This window comes from Pinus tabuliformis, chromosome 8, assembly GCF_031772625.1.
Source record: "Pinus tabuliformis cultivar Carrire ecotype Pingquan chromosome 8, CPIR1, whole genome shotgun sequence".
In the NCBI taxonomy this organism is placed as follows: Eukaryota; Viridiplantae; Streptophyta; class Pinopsida; order Pinales; family Pinaceae; genus Pinus; species Pinus tabuliformis.
The window spans coordinates 1,200,419,674-1,200,425,678 of NC_142294.1; the positions used below are offsets into that span (position 1 = coordinate 1,200,419,674).

General features: G+C 35.9%; 1 pseudogene; it reads left to right on the plus strand.

Moving 5' to 3' along the window:
* Positions 1 to 301: 301 nt before the first annotated feature.
* LOC149239678 (putative NEDD8-conjugating enzyme Ubc12-like pseudogene) lies at positions 302 to 874 on the plus strand (annotated as a pseudogene).
* Positions 875 to 6,005: the final 5,131 nt, after the last annotated feature.

The following is a 6,005-nucleotide window of genomic DNA, read 5'->3' on the forward strand; positions in this document are numbered from 1 at the left end:
TATTAAATGAACCAAACAACCCCACCAAAAGGCATAGCTTTTGGAAAAGGCATAGCTCTTGGAAATGGCATGAAGGGCTATCCATGACATTGTAATTAATTTTTAATTTAACAATGGAAAGTTGATATTAAAGGAAACAAACGACCCCCGCCAAAGGGCATAGCCCTTGGAAATGGCAAGAAGGGTTGTCCAAAAACTTTATTCATCTTGCTCTGGAATTTGGTTGATGGTGAAACTCTGCCATTCAACTCAATTTGGTTGCAAAATATTTAACCTGTCAACAGTCCACGCAACGGTAACCATGATAATTAACAGGGTGAGGGCAAATAAAAAGAGAAAAAATGGGGATTCTCATGATGCCTTTGCGGAGAAGAAAAACCAGCGAAAACGAGTGATGAGTTCCGGAGAGTTGCGACTGCGGATAGACTTGAGTGAGCTCGACCTCCCGAAACGGACAGCCGCCATATCTTTTCCGAATGGCAAAGACAACATCACCGACTTCGTGATCACCATTTGGCCCGACGAAGGGTATTACGTGGGCGGGTCCTTCGTTTTCAGCGTGAGCGTCCCACGGGATTACCCTTATGAGCCCCCTAGGGTGAAGTGCCTCACCTGGCCGATCTATCACCCCAACATCGATCACAAAGGCAACGTGTGCCTCAACATTCTCCGAGAAGACTGGCAGCCATTTCTGAAAATAAGCATCGTCGTTTACGGACTGATCCATCTGTTTGTGCAACCCAATCCCGAGGATCCCTTCAACGCAGAGGCTGCAGCCGCCATGAAAGATAATCCTGAGGCCTTTGATGCAAGCGTCAGAAAGGCTCTGGCGGAGCAGAGACATTTGGGTTCTTTTTCTGTTATAAGAAGCTAGTAGCTTTTAAGTGCGATGTTTTGGAAAAATTTCTAGTTTATTTTCCGATTTAATTTGTCTAAAATAGTGGGAAATCACAAGTTTGACAGATGAACTCTTCACAAGCGAAGTTTCCAAAGAGTTTTTGAGGTTACTTAATCTCATAAACAGTTAAAAAATCAGTTTAAACAATAGTCAAAATTTGACCACAATTTTTTTCACCAAATTCTGACCAAAAATTTATCAAAAACTCCAAAAATTCACATTATAAAAATACTGTCATGAAATAGCTCTGAGTTAACTTATAGATTTCTGAATCTACTCCATGAGAGGAACATTCTCCCCTTGAAGTCAAGTCAGCGAATTGTTGATCATGGATTTCTGAATCTCCTCCATGAGAGGAACATTCTCCCCTTGAAGTCAAGTCAGCGAATTGCTGATTTAGCATTATTTCTGTTAATAGTCGAATCAAATCACATTTTTCAACTGCAAACTCTCTCACTGTATATTACAGCCTCTTTCTATATATTATCATTTATATAAATAATAAGAAGGGATACCATGTTTTCCGCAGCAACTCTGATAATGCAAATTTATTCATGGTCAATCAAATTGTTTAAAAATTACAAGAATGCAAATATTTGTCTAAATTATTTTAATGGATTGGTTTTAATAATTAAGAAGGTGTGTTTTATTTTTCACAGCGATTTACTATTTAATAGTTAAAAATGTATGTTTAGTTTTTTATGATTATAAAGTGGATTTAAAAATTAAGAATTTTATTGATTATAAAGTGGATTTAAAAGTTAAAAATTCCAATAGTTATAGAGTGGTTTTATTAGTTAAGAATTCCAGGGTAGGTCGTTTTCACAAGCCACTGACTCTGTTAACAAGGTACTGTCTCTGGTAAGGGGCTAAAGAGGGTTTCATCTTGTTGCTTTGATACTTGCACTTGTATTCCGACCTCGACGGGAGGCATTTCGTGGTCGTCTCGCCCTTGGTGCAGTAGACTTGCTGCCCTAAGAGCTCTAGTCCCCTCTCATTATAGAGTGGAATTATTAGTTGAGAATTTCTATAATCATAGAGTAGATTTAATATTAAGAATGTGCTTTTAATTTTTAATAATTATATATTTGATTGAAAAATAAAGAAATTTTTTTTATAACTAATCTAATTATCTGAAAATAAGGAAGATTAAGAGATTTCTCTAAATCATTTGAAATGATATAATTATTTTAAATGTAAGTGATCAATATTTATTTATTTTTTCAGAAGAAAAAGACACTAGTTTATATAATGTACTAGTACATTTTCCACACCATGTTACAATTTGACTTACATTTTTCATTATAGATTTCCCATTAAAAATTATTGTTTATAAAATATGCTCAAAACCAAAAAAATCTTCATGGACATCATACACAATTTTTATTTAAAAAGAGTTTCGTCATTAATGCAGCCATTGTGATCAAATTTGGTAAACAATTAAACAACTTTTAAAAATCATTTCAAATAAATATACTTTTAATGAACTTAATTAAAACTTATTATTTCCTCCTTAATAATTCGATGTTATATTAAATTTGAAACTGTAAAAAAATAAATACCCAATCATGACTTATTCAATAATTAATAAACATATTTTAAAGTTTTAAAATATATTAAAGCACTTGTTCATGTAAAAGTGGTTAAAATGTACATCATATCACATAGATCAAGGAAAGTCTACCCAGCTTGAAGGGTCCATATCACATAGATCAAGGAAAGTCTACCCAGCTTGAAGGGCCCATGTAAATGCGTATCAGTCTACCCAGCATCAAGGGCTCATATAAATGTTTGCCTTCTCATTTGAAGCAAATGTTACAAGCATGATGACTTCACACAATTCATGACGAATGATGATAAATTTTAGCTAACATAATTCATGATGATAAATTTTACATAACACAATTCATGATGAGTGGTGATAAATTTTACATAGACATATGATTGGGTTAAAATATTCTGAGGTGGTGTACAAGTTTCAATGGGAGTTTTCTATAACGCTGTTGGAGGCTGTGGGGCAGTCGTTGAAGTACCTAGTAAAATATCATATAATGGGGGTTGAAGTACCTAGTAAAATATCATATAATGGGTGTTGGTCTTTTTTTTCAAAAGGGGTGTTGGTTTTTTTTCCGAAGGGGTGCGAAATTTTTCTTCGGTACATTAATTAAATATATACATCATGGCATACAATATATCGTGTCTTATGTTACTGGAACCTTGGTGGGGAGGTTATCATTAAACCGTGGGGAGGTTATCATTAAACCCTCCTAACCTGGGATATCATCCATTGACATATAATGGGTGTTGTCTATGACGTTGTTGGAGGTTGCAGGGCAATCGTGAAGTACATAGTAAAATACCATATAAAATATAAAAATGGTGGTTAAATTATATGGTAAAATACTTATAAATAGTTAATATCTACCATTTAGTTGAAATAGTATTTACTATTTAGTTGAAATCGTTGCAATTTGATATATAGACCATGTATTTTTAAACAATAATTAAGTAAATATAAAATGATTTTTTATATATAAAAAATATATTATAGGATTAATATACATTTAAATTTTATTTTATTTTATTTTATTTAAATTTAATTTAAAATTATTAGATTTAGAAATAATAATTTAAATTATTAAATTTGAAAAAATAATTTTATAAATGTTAAAAAATTAAGATAAAAAGTACTTAATTATTATATATAATAGGTGTTCATTATTTTTTTAATGAATTAGGTAAAAATAAAAAATAAAAAAATAGGAGCTTGATTTTTGGGAGTTTGGTAGATCCCAATTTAAAATAGATCTAGGCTAATCTTTATTTCTTCAAATATCATATGCAAATTATATGAGCAATTTAAACATTTGATTTATTAACCTTTTATTATTTTCTAATTAGTTTTGTCAGCTAATTTCTAAAAATATGTTGGATTTTGGTGACCAACTTAACTTAAGGACATTTTTTCATGTGTTCATTTTTCTTTAGACAATAAGACCAAAGATCTTTAAAAGTATAACACTAGTACAAAGAAAAAATAAAATAAAATTGAATTATAATTAATGCTTGTATGTTTCATTAGTGTCAATATATGAATTCAAAAAATATAGCAAGTTAATATTTAAAATATTATAGCCTTAGACGGACACCTCAATTAATGATTTTGAAAAACGAAGGCTCAAATGCACAACTCACTATGTCAGGATTTTAATGGGATGCAGTAGTTGAGGCACTTTTGACTTGGGCTTTTAAAGCGAATACAATAATTGAGCTAGATGTAAGTTAGTTTAACTTGTTTAAAAGGTCTATATGTGTTTCCCTAAATTTAGATGTAAACATTTAATTTGATACTGACTTAAGAGACCAGTGAAGATGATTACCCTATCCATAAAGTGGTTTTTTTATGCAAAGCACTAACACATCTAGGCGCTGATCATCATTATTTGGAAAAATATGTGAATGATACCAACTAATCAGATTGAGAAAAACAGATTTAAATAATAATAAAAAATATTAAAGTTAAACTATTGAAGAAGTATCTGTGATGGATCTTGAGGCTCTTCATGCAAGCTATTTGACATGTGGGATATGAGAGGAGGTATATCGACAAAGGAGGGGAGGATAGATGAACTACCCTCCTGCGTAGTGGATCTCATCATGCTAACAGTGTTTGTGTGTGTGTTCAATGCAACTACATAGGGATGGCAGTGCAATGCAGGTAACTTAATGTTGAGGGTGGTGAACCGTTGAGCTTATTTTGTGAGTGTGGTAGTTGTCTTAGAATGTTTTTTGTTGAGAGTTGCTACTCTGTGGGTCTGCCTTGGGCATCCTGAGGTGGGCGGGTGGTGGCGTAGGTTGAGGGAGTGGAAATTCTAACGTGCTTGGTGTGCTTGGGTCACCACCTCGTTGTTTGATGGAGGTAAGTTGGTTTGGTTCGTGCTTTATGTCTCTTTCCTCTAGGTTTAGGGTAATCTTCGAGTTGGTGGGAATTTTTGTCCCCAATTATCTTGTATTGGTGGTTGGAGGTTTTTGAAGAGGTGGCGGGTGCATGCATAGTGCATGCAAGGCCTCTCGCTGCTTTGGTTGTCTGTGTATGGTTCTTTATGGGAATTCTTTAGTTTTCTGGGTTTTCATTTTAGCATTGAGATTTGGTTTCATCCTCCGTGTTTGGTCTGTGAGGTTTGCTGTCGAAAGAGGGTCCTAGTGGAGGTTGTGGTTGAAGTGCTCCTCTTTTGTGGGTTTGGTGTTCCCTGGGTAACTAGGGTTCCATTTTCTCTGGTTGGGTCTTAGCAGTGGTTCGCACAACAGTGGTGGTGCCTACAAGAGTGTGCTTGGCACCCTCGTGCTTCTGCTCTGAGGGGGTGGTTGGTGCCTGGGTCTTTGTTGGAACTAGGCCACAGTTTCTGCCCTGGTTTGTCTTTGTTACCTTGGAATTATAGTTGGGATGTGGTCTAGGGGAATTCCATATTGATCGGTGTCATTCTAGCTGGTGAGGGGGTGGATTTAAGTCTATATGTGTCTGGTGAAAGTGGTGAGGTCGTGGTTCTGCTAGTTCTGGTTGAGGGCTGGGGGTGGCATCGCAAGGAGAGCGAGAATTGTACCTAGGCTTGGAAGCTCCTGGTTCGGATTTGTGGGTGAGGTACGAGACCCTTGCTAGCCCTGCGCTGTTGAGTTGAATTTCGCAATAAATTTGGGTGGAATCAAGAAAATTTGACACTCTGGAGTTGGTGGAGCCTGATATACCTCTGCCATGTGGTGTTAGATATGAGGTCAGCACTGAGGCGCAAGTGAGCTAAGCAGACCTCCCCGACTTTGTCATCCCAGCGGGGGCAGGGACGAAGTTTGTAGTCTACTGGTGGTGGTGGTGGTAATTCATTGTGTGGTGGTCGTGGGAGCGGAGGAAGCCGACAAATGCATGTTGCCAGGAGTCATGGTGGTAGTGCTTATGGGCGTGGTGGTTGTCGTAGAGGCAGAGGCGTTATTGGACGTGGACAAGGCAACCCTTCTTGTCGACCTGTAGCTCAGCGGAAATTGGGGAAATCTTTGCAGGATCTTCTTAAGGCTCAGGATAGGACTCACTGAGAAGAGCATGGAACAATGTTGGAAA